This window comes from Equus caballus, chromosome 19 (assembly GCF_041296265.1).
Source record: "Equus caballus isolate H_3958 breed thoroughbred chromosome 19, TB-T2T, whole genome shotgun sequence".
Classification (NCBI taxonomy): Eukaryota; Metazoa; Chordata; class Mammalia; order Perissodactyla; family Equidae; genus Equus; species Equus caballus.
Window position 1 is genome coordinate 32497356 of NC_091702.1, and position 13371 is coordinate 32510726.

General features: G+C 41.2%; 1 protein-coding gene across 3 annotated transcripts in view; it reads right to left on the reverse strand.

The window, feature by feature from the left end:
• Positions 1-13371, reverse strand: part of ABCC5 (ATP binding cassette subfamily C member 5) — an 84852-nt gene that overhangs the window by 67645 nt on the left and 3836 nt on the right. The window lies entirely within an intron of this gene.

Sequence of the window (13371 nt, forward strand, 5' to 3'; positions counted from 1 at the left end):
AAATAATATATTTTGAACAGCCAGTCTTTACTGAAAAATATATGATGTTTTTATCCATCCATCCAACAATACTTAGGGGCCTACTATGCGCCAGGCACTGCTCTAGGTGTCAGGGACACAGGAGTGAACAAGCAGACCCTGTTCCTCAAAGTCACTGCCTTTACGCCAGTTACATTTTAGGATCTATAAAAGATCAAAATCCAGAAAAATGTACTAAACTGGTTCAAAAGCTTCTCTCTCTCAGCCTCTAAATTCAATGTCACCAACTGAGAAATATAAATTAAATTTTAAGATACAACCACATATACCTTAAAAATAGAGATATCCAATACGAGAAGGAAGGAAATAGAAGACATATGTCATCTGAACAGTGGACCAATTTTTAATATGCCACTGGCAGGTGCTAAGGAGAGCAAACTGGTAATATGTAACACTTTACATGCTCTTTATCTCCATAACATTCATGTCTACAGGAAAACTTTTCAAAGAAAACAATAATTTAAATCCAATGGTTTACTGGGAACTAAATGCTTAATACAAGATTAATGGCTACACTACAGTAGATCAGGGGCCAGCCCAGTGGCGTAGTGGCCAAGTTACATGCTCCGCTTCGGCAGCCTGGGATTCACTGGTTCCTATCCTGGGTGTGCTTGTCAAGCCATGCTGTGGCAGGCGTCCCACATATAAAGTGGAGGAAGATGGGCACAGATGTTAGCTCAGGGCCAAACTTACTCAGCAAAAAGAGGAGGATTGGTGGCAGATGTTAGCTCAGGACTAATCTTCTTCTTCAAAAAAAAACTGGGGCCGGCCCCGTGGCCGAGTGGTTAAGTTCATGTGCTCCGCTGCAGCAACCCAGGGTTTCGCCAGTACGAATCCTGGGCATGGACATGACACCGCTCATCAAGCCATGCTGAGGCGGCATCCCACATGCCACAACTAGAAGGACCCACAACTAAAAATACACAACTATGTACCAGGGGGCTTTGGGGAGAAAAAGGAAAAAGAAAAATAATTAATTACAGTAGATCAACACTCCAGCTCAGTGCTGTCTAACAGAAATATAATGTGAGCCACAAATAGAACAAGTCTTTCTAATAGCCAAATTAAAAAAGTAAAAATAGGTGATATTAATTTTAACAATATATTTTTATTAATGCAATATAGACAAAATGCTATCTTTTAAATATGTAATCAATAAAAAATTTGAGATATTTTACATCCTTTTTTGGTACTAAGTCTTTGAAATCCGGTGTGTATCTTCTATAGATAACACATCTCAATTCGGACTGGCCATGTTTCAAATGCTCAATAGCTACATGTGGCTAGTGGCTACAGTACTGGACAGTTTAGCCAAGTAGTCCTCAAGAGAGGGTGATTTGGCTTTCCCAGGGGGCATATGGCAATATTTGGAGACATTTTTGGTTGTCACAACTGTGCATCCAGTGAGTAGAGGCCAGGGATGCTGCTGAACATCCTTCAATGCACAGGACAGCCCCCACAACAAAGACTGATCCGGCCCCAGAATGTCAGTAGTGCTAAGGTAACCCCACATAGCTAACCAGCTAACATACTTCGTGCTTGATGTACACTGATCTAAGGGAATGTATTTTATGAGGACTATTTGCTGTTTACCTTACGATGCTTTAAATCCTTTATAGAAGTAACTTTCTCAAGCTTCTTCTGAGACAGGATGAGGGCACTCATTTCTCTTTATTTCTCTTAAGGGGCACTGCAGACTGAAAGGCTCCTCATGACCAGACGACTCAGCCACAGAGAGAGGACTCCACAGCAGCTGATTCATTCCAAAGGGAAAATACTGCTTGACCCGGGAGTAGAGAAAACATTCAACAAGGAAACATGACTGCCATGCATATCCTCCTGAGGACTATGTGGCCAGAAGACACTGAGCATTTTTTTTCCTACCAAGGCTATGACGACGGGGCAGGGTGGGGACACTGGGAAGCTAAATGGGGACAATGAAATTCAGATTCTGCCATGGTTCAAACAAAGGTCAGGGAAACACAGTCACAGAAGTGCCATCTGGTGAGGGAAACGAGGAACGTTCAATCCATAAGCAAACACAGATGCTTGCTCAACAGACTAGCCCCCCTCTGTGCACACTAACACCATCCCCGTGGCTGTGATCGTTAGTGCTCCGAGCACACACGGCATGGCCACCGCTTATCTGGTTCGTCCCATCTCATTTTAACAGGCTGCCAGAGTGGAATGTCTGCTGACAGGGCAACCACGGGCTTTCTCCCTGCAGGGAGGCCCCTGGGACAATATACGAGGGGCCAGAAATCATTGCCCAGGCTGAAAAATCCCTTCCTGACAGCAGGACAACAGCAGGGTAACCTACCCAAGCCTGAGGGCTGAGAACCATCCAAGCTGTTGCTGAATGCAGAGACGGCAGACGGCCACCAGCAATGCACAGGCACCTCTCAGCTTCCAAGGGGGTTAAAGACTGCAATACTCCTGTCTGGCACGCCCCACAAAGAAAGCAGTATTGGGGCACAGTCAGAATGGACAGGCCTCAGACCCCACAGCATATTCCTCCTCTCCTTAATTCACAAGATCTTAAACACAGAAAGGGCAGCCTCTTCTTAGAAATCCTTCTGGCCCAAGTTTTAAAGTTTTTCTGACCCACTGCTGCCTTTATGACAAACATCTAGAAAGACAAACTTTTAAGGGGAATTGTCATACAAGGAGATACAGGTTTTAAGAGATTCAACATATTAAAAATTAAATTTAAAATAAATTTAGGGGCCGGCCCGGTGGCGCAGTGGTCAAGTTCGCATGTTCTGCTTCAGTAGCCCGTGCTTCGCCGGTTCGGATCCCGGGTGCAGACATGGCACTGCTTGTCAAGCCATGCTGTGGGGTAGGCGTCCCACATATAGAGGAAGATGGGCACGGATGTTAGCTCAGGGCCAGTCTTTCTCAGCAAAAAGAGGAGGATTGGCAGCAGTTAGCTCAGGGCTAATCTTCCTCAAAAAAAAAAAAAATTAATAAAAAAAATTTAAATTTTCTTTTAAATTAAAAAAGAAATTTAAAGCTGATGCCCTCCCAAGACCAGCTGACCTCAGGCTTTCCCTAAGCTAAAGAAAACTACAAAGGACATTTCTCTTCCAATTCTCACCATAGCCTCACTTCATTGGGTTATTCACATGATCTCAAGCACTTCCCTTAAGAACTCCCAAATGGCGGCCACTTCAATCAGGAAGGATGGCAAAATTCTAGAAGACAACCTTCAAGCGGAGGAAGTGGAATACAGTAGAAAGAGCCTACTATTCAAACTCAGGGCACCTGCTAATCCCAGCCCTCCCACAGAGCAGCTATGAATTAACTATGCATGAGTTCACTCAGCTGCAACTACGCCGGGCTACCCTCATGCCGAGGATCAGTTATTAATACAATTCACATGGGGAAATATATGAACCCAATGCCTATAACTTACCACCACCACCATGGGAAAACAGGTATTTTTCTGCAGTTCATAATCTAGCATTACCCCATAATCAGCAGGATTTTGAGGGCTTTCAGTCGTTTCATAAGCTAAATTCCAAGAAACTTATTCAAAGTTCCTATTACATTGGGTGTGAGATTAACTGTGTTATTACAATGATAAGGTTTCAAAGGATTAAACTGAAAATGAATCACGGGGGAAAAAAGACTCATAGGAAACTCTTGGAGCCCCGCTGGTTAAGGGGATAGAAGAGACTTTATTCCATGAGATCCAGCACTGAGGTTCTCAGTGCTGGGTACATAATAGGATCACCAGGGGAGCCTTGGAACAACACTGATGCCTGAGCCCTACCCCAGAGACTGGTTTAATTGGTCTGGGATAGGGCCCTAATCAATTTTTTTTTTTCTTAACATTCTTCAAGTGACTTTAATATGCAGCCTGAACTGAGAACCATTAATTTAGATAGTAGAATGCTAGTCTTTTGCTTTGGACAAAGTCTCTTCAAGATTTTCAGGCTTTAGCTTTAAAAACAAAAGCCAAAATATAATCTGTAAATAAAACTTCCTTTAGTGCCTAGTAGCCTGAGTGTGTCCATGTTAAACGCCCAGGATGAGACATTAGCGGTCCCGTCAGGTGACCCTTTTACTGGAACTGCTGACAATGGTGAGAAGCAAACACAAGGTAAAGATGTGGGCAGTTTGGCTCTTTCTCTACTGTGAGGATGCAACATTTAAGAAAACTAAGTGACTGCTCGAAACCGTATCTGCTTTGGTAAACAGAAGTTTTCATCGGATATCTAACAACGGAGTTAAGTTGGTTCTTTGAACAACTAATTCAGAAAATAATCTTAAATAATTAAAACATACAACATTTAATTATCTAAATAGGATAACTCCCTAAAACGGAGGTGGAGAGGGAAGGGATGGACAAGCTTAATTCTGCTAATCAGGGGACTTCCGTGCACCAAATTAACTTCCCATTAGTCTGTAATTTTGATACTGACAGGTTCAACCACCGCAAAGACTTCTGGAGGCCCTGCTTCCCGTTCCTGGCATTGACCTTTTAATTTTTGATCAAGAGCGGGGGGAAGAATGGTGAGACATTAAAGAAAGCATTAGCAAAAGGCCACCCAAAAGCAGAACCAAGATTTCATTAAAAAGTTTTCATTAACCATTTGTAACTTCCAAGTCATATATCTTAACAAAATAAAGACCTAGGTAATTAAAACTGCTCAAAAAAACAGGAAGCTGGTTCGACGACTTTTCTTCCCTTTTGACAGAAAGCGCCTTTCACGCCAACAGGCTATATTTATTTCCCTTAAGCAGCATTTCCTAGGGCGGCAGCAGCCCTGCGGCAGACTGTGTGAAGGAGCTCATGATCACGCAGCAGGCCAACCTCAGGAGACCCACGGCGCTGCAGATTCAGTCGCCATGCACGAAAGCCACTTGGGCTCTGCACCAATAGCAGCGCTGTTGTCATCTCCACCGGAGAGCTCCAGACTGCTATTGGAGACCAACATCTGGCCCCATGCCAGATACCGTATCACACCCGTACTGAGCTTTATAAAGCTTTATGGATGCCTACAGGGAAAAGAAAAAAAAGCAGGCATTCTTACTCATCCTATCACTGACTGTCCAGAAAATCTGCTGAGTCACTGAGTACCAATCAAGAGAAGAATAATACAGAGACTGCATAATCTCCTTTACCCTGCTCTCCTTCCTAAAACCAAGTAGACTCATAGGTAATAGTCTTGACTTTGAAAACATAAAGGTGCAAATTCATATACCCTTAGTCCGCAAAGAAAAGCTTTCAAAGTCTCTAAAAGTGTAAAGTACTAGACAAAACTATTTTACGATAACAATAGTTGTCTCTGGGTAGAGGGGTTAAGGGTGATTTATTTTTTTCTATAATCTTCTACAAGTTGCACATTTTCTATAATGAGACCATAATTCTTTCATAATAATTTATCTTAGAATCATATTTCTAGTAAGAGATTAGAGCCACATCCTTGATCTCTAGGATATAAGTCAGCTCACCAAAATATTTCAATTCACTAATTATGAAAACTCCAACCAAGGTTAAAGGGTCAGGCTAACATGGAACCAAAGGAGACACTACGTGAGGGTCCCTGGACTCTGTGAATACTTGCTTTGCCACCTTTCCTACAGGCAGAATACTCTAAAGTTGGTAGAAATAAAATTCCACCAATGGAACACTTGAGAGAAGGGAAAAAAAGAGTGAGCAGTAACAATGGCACATGAACTCTAATCGACTTCTGCTTATTTTCCATTCTTCCTCCTTTCCTAGATTAGACATGCTGGTGGAAAACAAGTCACCCTTGCCTTTGGCTTGAGAGTAATAAGAAAACAACCAAAGACCACAACAAAAAAAAGCTTATAAAAGCATCAAATAGCTTTGTCTTGCTTTTGCTTAAATTTTAATTTAAAGCAACTAAAATCCAAACTGCTTGGCCTATTACTCAAGAACATAGATTATCTGAAACTCACGGACCTATCCCTCTACCTCTGTGACTTCACTTTATGCTTAAAGCCAATGGGGCCTCATCCTCCCCATCTATAACTCTTTCTGCCAGGCATGTTCTTCATTTTCTCCAAATTCTACCTATCCCTAAGGTTTCCAATCAAATGCTGCCTCTTCCTGACGTCTTCCCTGATCTCAAACAGCAAAGCACTCTGTCTTTCTTATTAATTTCCACAGCACCTAAATTACAGTAATCTGTGTACACGCCTATGAGTTTACGTTTCTACTGGAGGGCAGGCCGGCCCAGCATCAATCGATCTTCATCTGCACCAGACTACTTTGTTCAGGGTTGTGCATGCATCTGCAGAGTGCTCAAATGTTTGCTAAATTTAAAAAATGAATCAACAGCACAATCTTAACACAAACAAACCAGGGCTCATGGAGTTATGTGATCCACATGTGCATAGATGAATGCAATTTATATGAAAAGGAGCTGTGCCTGGAGCGTCATGCCTCAGACACAGTAACAGCGTGATGGAGTGGTCCAGACATAAATCTTCACGTTAGTTGAAACGATGCCAGCCTTACGCCAGCCAAGGTTAATACTTAGGCTCAAAGGACTAATAGTAACAGAAGGCACCCCTATTAACACTTCAAGATTAAAGGAAGTCTGTTAAGCATCAAATTGTGTGTGGCCACAAGCATTACCTTAACTGCCCTAAACAAAGGGTAGATGTGAAAATGCATTATTTTTACTTTATCTCTAAGCAGATATGATACAAATATCTGAAGATGTGAGTGATGAGAGCAATTTTCCCAAAGACTATTCCAAAGGAAAGATTTGGTCACCATACTAAGACATGGGCAAACTGTGGACTGTGCCACTTTGCTTACAGCTTCGAAAAAAAAAAAATCACTGGCCTGTTTCAAATCAGGATTTGTTCCTTGGCGCTTTACCTGACCTCAGTTTGACAGTTTCACGCTTCCATGTCAACCGGACCCTATCAAAGGCTAATGGTGGTGAATGAAACCTTGTTTTCCAATGAAGAGCCACAGATGTATCCTTATTTTTTGCTACTTGGAGGTACTATTTTTTTATTTCTGATGGTTATTAGGCATACCTGGCATCTGGGAGGTCCTGTCCCAGATTTCCTCTCTAACAATTAATATAGAAATGATGGTTATGATCATGTGACATGACATTGTAATCTCTACCCAATCAGCTGCTTACATTTTTAAAAACTGTATGCTTATATAGTCTGCTTCCCGACTACTTAAACTATCTATTTTTATACCATCTCTGAACCGGAAATTTTTTTGTCATCTTGCTGGTTCCCTCTATCAGCAAACTGTTATCATATGAGACAAGTGCAAGATAAATGTATCTAAGAGATTTGGGGTTTTGACAAGCAACATGCAAGAAGATTCTAGATGGCATGTGAACTTTTGAAAACATTTGACAGTTTTGCATCCATTTTAATGTGTGTAAAAAATAGTTTGCATAATCCCATTATTTGATTGCTTAGGTCAAGGCTGAGCAAAAAGGAAAAAAAACAGTAGAGTAAAAGAAATATTTTAAGTAAAAAAAAAATTCAGAGGATACAGGATATGGTAAAAATCAGGAAAACAGTACTTAAATTTAAAAGTTTAGGAAACATGAAAGGATAATGAAAATGAAACTCATGCGGACTCCTCAAATTTTATAAAAGCGGTATTAGCCTTCCTGTTTCTTCAAGTTGAGGCTCAGTCACATGAAGGAAACTTGCTGTCTGGTACCTGACTTAATAACTTAGGGGATAAAAGGCACAACAGTGACTCCATTTCCAGTTCTTCCCCTACAGAGGAAGAGCTTGCTGCTGCCACTGCATACCCTAATGTCACTTCTCCCCTAACCCAGTGGACAGGGACGCTGTCCCCAGAAACTTCACAGGACCACATACTAGCTTCCCAGGTTCTCCCTCTTTTTGCTCTGGGAGCCATCATGGGTAAGTTGCTCATCTCAAGGCTTCATCTACACAGACACACTAATGACTCCAACATTTTTTCCCTGTTCTCTTTCTTGCCTATGCTCTAACTATCTGCTGATCATTGTACCTGGATGCACTTCAAATTTAACATGTTCAAAAGCACACTCATTCTTACCTCCCAAATCTTCTCCTTCTCTTCCCATATGTCCATTAATAGTTTTAAATTCTTACCACCAATCCCAGGCACCCCAATGCTTCCCTGCCCTTCCAGAGATGCCCCTAAATCTCTCCCCTCTCCTCCACCCTCACTATTATGCTTGGACACAGACTCCTGGCCTCTCTCACGTGCACTGACACATGTGACTGCTGACTGCTCCCTGTCATTTGTCTCTCTCTCCTAGACAGGTTTTTTCCACATTGCCTCAAAACTAATCTTCCTAAAGTAAAACGCGAGTCTTAAAAATCATGTCTCAGCTCAACATCACTAGCCATTAGGTAACGCAAATTAAAACTACAATGAGGGCCAGCCCTGGTGGCCTAGTGGTTAAGTTTGGCGCACTCCACTTCAGCAGCCTGGGGTGGGTTCCCGGGTGTGGACCTACACCACTCGTCTGTCAGTGGCCATGCTGTGGGGGCAGCTCACATACAAAAAGAGGAAGACTGGCAACAGATGTTAGCTCAGGGAAAATTCTCCTCAGGAGAACAAAAACAAAAACAAACTACAATGAGATATCAGACACACCCATTAGAATGGCTAAAATAAAAATACAGGCATACCTCGGAGACATTGCAGGTTTGGTTCCAGACCGCCACAACAAAGCAAATATTGCAGTGAAGCAAGTCACGTGAATTTTTTGGCTTCCCAGTGCATATAAAAGTTATATTTATACTATACTGAAGTCTATTAAGTGTGCAATAGTGTTATGTCTAAAAAAACCAATGTACATACCTTAATCAAAAAAAACTTTCTTGCTAAAAAATGCTAACCATCATGAGCCTTTAGTGAATCATAATCTTTTTGCTGGTGGAGGGTCTTGCCTTGATGTTGATGGCTGCTGACTGATAAGGGTGGTAGTGCTGAAGGTTGGGGTGGCTGTGGCAATTTCTTAAAATAAGACAGCAATGAAGTTTGTCACATCAATTGACTCTCCTGGGGTTTTTTTTGGAGGAAGATTAGTCCTGAGCTAACATCTGCCACCAATCCTCCTCTTTTTGCTGAGGAAGACTGGCCCTGAGCTAACATCTGTGCCCATCTTCCTCTACTTTTTATATGTGGGACAACTGCCACAGCATGGTTTGACAAGCAGTTCATAGGTCGACACCCAGGATCCAAACCGGCAAACCCCGGGCTGCTGAAGCGGAACATGTGAACTTAACTGCTGCGCCAGCAGGCCTGCCCCGATTGACTCTACTTTCAAAAACGATTTCTCTGTAGCATGAGAAGCTGTTTGACAGCATTTTTTACCCACAGAACTTCTTTCAAAATTAGAGTCAATCCTCTCAAACCCTGCTGCTGCTTTATCAATTAAGTTTATTCAATATTCTAAATCCTCTGTCGTCATTTCAACAATCTTCACAGCATCTTCAACAGGAGTAGATTTCACCTCGAGAAACCACTTTCTTTGTTTATCCATAAGAAGCAACTCCCCAGCCATTAAAGTTTTATCATGAGATGGCAGCAATTCAGTCACATCTTCAGGCTCCAATTCTAATTCTAGTTCTCTTGCTCTTGCCACCACATCTGCAGTTCCTTCCTCCACTGAAGTCTTGAACCCCTCAAAGTCATCCATGAGGGCTGGAATCAAATTCTTCCAAACGCCTGTTAATGTCATTTTGACCTCTTCCCATGAATCACAAATGTTCTTAATGGCATCTAGAATAGTGAATTCTTTCCAGGTTTTCAATTTACTTTGTCCAGATCCATCAGAGGAATCACCAACTATGGCAGCTATACCCTTACAAAATTTCTTATTTCTTAAATAATAAGACTTGAAAGTTGAAATTATTCCTTGATCCATGGGCTGCAGAATGGATGTTGTGTTAGCAGGCATAAAACAACATTAATCTCATTGTGCATCTCCATCAGAGATCTTGGGTGACCAGGTGCATTGTCAGTGAGCAGTAATATTTTGAAAGAAATATTTTTTTCTGAGCAGTAGGACTCAACACTGGGCTTAAAATATTTGGTGAACCATGTTGTAAACAGATGTGCTGTCATCTAGGCTTTGTTGTTCCCTTTATAGAGCACAGGCAGAGTAGATTTAGCATAATTATTAAGGGCCCTAGGATTTTCAGAATAGTAAATGAGTACTGGCTTCAACTTAAGGTCACCAGCTGCATCAGCCTCTAACAAGAGTTAGCCTGTCCTTTGAAGCTTTGAAGCCAGGCACTGACTTCTCCTCTCTAGCTATGAAAGTCCAATATAAGGCTGTTTCGTCTACATTGAAAATCTGCTGTTTAATGTAGACACCTTCATTAATGATCTTAGCTAGCTCTTCTGGATAACTTGCTGCAGCTTCGACATCAGCCCTTCTGTTTCAGCTTGCACTTTTATGTTATAAAGGTAGCTTCTTCCCTTCAACTTCATGAACCAACAACTGCTGGCTTCAAACTTTTCTTCTGCAGCTTCCTCACCTCTCTCAGCCTTCACAGAATTGAAGAGAGTTAGGGTCTTGCTCTGGATTAGGCTTTGGCTTAAGGGAATGTTGTGGCTGGTTTGATCTTCTATCCAGACCAGTAAAACTTCCTCCATATCAGCAATAAGGCTGTTTGGCTTTCTGATCATTCATGAGTTCACAGGAGTAGCACTTTTAAATTCCTTCAAGAACTTTTCCTTTGCATTCACAACTTGGCTAACTGTTTAGCGCAAGAGGCCTAGCTTTCGGCCTATCTTGGCTTTCGAGATGTCTTCCTCACTAGGCTTAATCATTTCTAGCTTTTGATTTAAAGTGAGAGATGTGCAACTCTTCCTTTCACTTGATCACTTAGAGGCCATTGTAGGGTTATTAACTGGCCTAATTTCAATAGTGTTGTGTCTTAGGGAATAGGGAGGCCCGAGCAGAGGGAGAGAGATGGGGGAATGGCTGGTTGGTGGAGCAGTCAGAACACACACAACATTTATTGACTAAGTTTGCCATCTTACATGGGCATGGTTTTTGGCGTCCCAAAACAATTACAATAGTAAGGTCAAAGATCACAGATCACCATAACAAATATAATAATAAGGAAAAAGTTTGAATTGTTGCAAGAATGACCAAAATGTGACACAAAGACACAAAGTGAGCAAATGCTGTTGGAAAAATGGCACCGATGGACTTGCTCGACCCAGGGTTGCCACAAACCTTCAATTTGTAAAAAACGCAATACCTGCAAAGCACCACAAAATGAGGTATGCCTGTAATGATAACACCAAATACCGGCAAGAATGCAGAGAAAGTGGATCACTCATACATTGTTGATGGGAATGTAAAATTGTACAGTCACTCTGGAAAAGAGTATCGAAGTTTCTTATAAAACTAAACATCCACTTACCATATGACACAGCAATTACCCTCCTGGGCATACATCCAGAGAAATGGAAGCTTCTATTTACACAAAATCCTATCCACGAATGTTCAAAGCAGCTTTATTTGTAATAGCTACAAACTAGAAATAACCCAAATGTCCTTCAACAGGTAAATGGTTAAACAAACTATGGTATATTATAACAGAGAACACTACTCACAATAAAAAGGAAAGAACTATTGAAACACACAACAAATTAGATAGATCAAGGGAATTATGCTGAGTGAAAAAAGCCAATCTCAAAAGGTTACATATACATGATCTCATTTATGCAGCATTCTTAAAATGACAAAACTACAGAGATGGATAACAGATTAGTGGTTGCCAGAGACTGGAGGAAAGGGGAAGGCAGGTGGCTGAGGCTATAGAAGAGTAGCCAAGAGATCCTTGTGATGAAGCTGTTTTGTATCTCGACTGTTGTGGTGGTCCTACAAATCTACACATGTGAAAAAACTGCATAAAATACACACAGAAATGACTACATGTAAAACTGGTGAAGTCTTAATAAGGTGGATGGATTGTATCAAGCTCAATCAATATCCTGTTGTGATATTGTACTGTAGTTATGCAAGAAGCTACCATTGGGAGAAGCTAGATAAAGTGTATTGGGATCTCTCTGTATTATTTTTTACAACTGCATGTGGATCTACAGTCATCTCAAAATAAAAAGTTGAAAGAAAAAAAAACCTTTCCCAATAACTCTCAATAGTTCCCCAACGCCTAGTGTTAAGATTCTTAGCATGGCATGCAGAATTTTCTCTTACACACCCTACGCTCTAGACAACTAATTCTAAGAGCTAACCTTTATTGAGTACAGGCTATGGGGCAGGCACCACTCTAAGCATTTTATACATATTATCTTATTTAATCCTCAATGATCCCATGAGTTAGGTTTACTGTCAATACAATTTTATTCATAAACCACTAAGACACAGATGATATAAGTAGCTTGAAAGCATCCCCATCTGATCCTCCTTCATAGCTCTGCTCCAATATTACCTCTGGAACTTTTTCCAGATTGAAGGGCTATACTAACAGTGTCTAGCACTCAGAATATATTCAACAGATGTTTAATTAACATAAGGTCTTGACAAAAGGATACAAAAAAGTTACAAAACTGGCACCTTAAGGATTTGACCCTGATTACATTGAATCTATGTTTCTCCAAAGTTAAGCCTGAATGGGAAAGCATTCTATAACATTCAGTGGGGACAGAAAACATCCATTAGCGAGAAAATGCTGATTAATAAGACAACAGCTTTCACACACCAAAGAGGGACAAGTAATGTCTGGCTAAAGAGACCAGTGTCACTTGCAAAACCCGTATCTTTCTCAAGTTTTCACATAAAAAATACACGAACACAAACCTCAACTTCCTAAACCCAGTCACCCCCATTCTTCCTTATTTTTGCAATTTAAGAAAAGGTATAATTTTTTTCCTAAGAAGAAAGATATCTCCTCTGGTTTAAAATGTATATTCATTACTTCCCTTGGAAAAAACTAGATTATTATCTAAGAGCTCCTTTACATTCATGGATTTACTTGAAAAACGTACTGGTTATCCCACAACAATCTAGAAGGTTCCAAGTACGCTCTGAAATCTGAGCCTCTCCAAAGCAGCCACATTTAAACACAAACAACAGAGGCAGAGGAAAAAACCCATCTGAAGTACAAGAATGAAGTTCAGTTGTTCCTATTGCCCCTGCTCCCTCCCCAGCCCTCTACACCCCCATAAGTTGTCTTCTCTTAGGCCAAGTCTTTTCAGAAAGCACCAAAGGAAGGTACATGGGGCACAGAGGAGAGCACCAGGGAGGAGGCAGGAGGCTGAGAGCTGACCTCTCCTTCTCCTTCATATGTAACCATAAATTCTTAACAGTGACCTAAAGCCAATAAAGA